Source organism: Canis lupus, chromosome 5 (assembly GCF_011100685.1).
Source record: "Canis lupus familiaris isolate Mischka breed German Shepherd chromosome 5, alternate assembly UU_Cfam_GSD_1.0, whole genome shotgun sequence".
NCBI classification, from domain to species: domain Eukaryota; kingdom Metazoa; phylum Chordata; class Mammalia; order Carnivora; family Canidae; genus Canis; species Canis lupus.
In genome coordinates this window covers 68,593,721-68,594,667 of record NC_049226.1, presented here as the reverse complement: position 1 = coordinate 68,594,667, position 947 = coordinate 68,593,721, and positions in this window count along the sequence as shown.

Sequence of the window (947 nt, the reverse complement as noted above, 5' to 3'; positions counted from 1 at the left end):
TCCAGCCTGGCTGTCAGGCCAGGATCCCGCCTCGAATCTGATCAAAGGAGAGCGGCTGGTTTCCCAGGCAGATTTGTTCCATGTTTACTTCTCTCCTAAAGCCTTTCTCCTTCCACAGAAAACCTGTAATGCCCGAGTCCCTGGATTGTCACACACACACACACACACACACACACACACACACACACAGCCCTCGTCCCCGTCTTAAAGACTTCAGAGGGTCGTTTTTATAAGTTAGTCCTTGCAAGAAATTAACTGACAGGTCCCACGTTGGTGCCCTGGGTCCCTGTGATCTGAATACTGCTGCAGAGCTGATTGCTCAGCTGAAGAACATGTATTGAGCACCTACTGTGTGCCAGCCTGTGCCATGTCCTGGGACTTCAAGAAACATGCCCGACTTTTACCCACTATCTCTCGTCTGTGGACTAGACATACTTTGCCGTAGAGCCGTCGTGATGGCTCAACTTATTCCAAGCCCCGAGCCTGGACTTGCTGAGGGCAGATGCAAGCTAGGCCCTGCACAGACAGTAAGAGATACTTGGCCTTGCAGAGCTGATAACGCACTCGGGGGTGTCCAAGCTCCTACTGTCGCTGTCGCTAGGACCGCAAACTTAGCATCACAGATGAAAGAACTAGGAGCAGCAGGGGAGGCTTTCCCAGCACCCCACAGACATGGCTGAGCTGCGATGCAGCCCGTCTGTATCTGGGGCCGGGGTCCCTTTCCTGGCGGTGGGTCACAGTGGTCAGACGGGCCTGGGGCCGAGCCCCAGCTCTGCTGCCTGCTGCCTGAGCTCAGGCAAGTATGTGTAGTATTTGTACCTCTGTTTCCCCGTCTGAGAAACAGCCATCACGGTAGGGGTTGCTGCAAGCAGGCGGCACAATGTTTGTCAGATACTGAGCACAGCACTTTATGCGCCTGTACAGAACACACACAGGCTGACACGGCC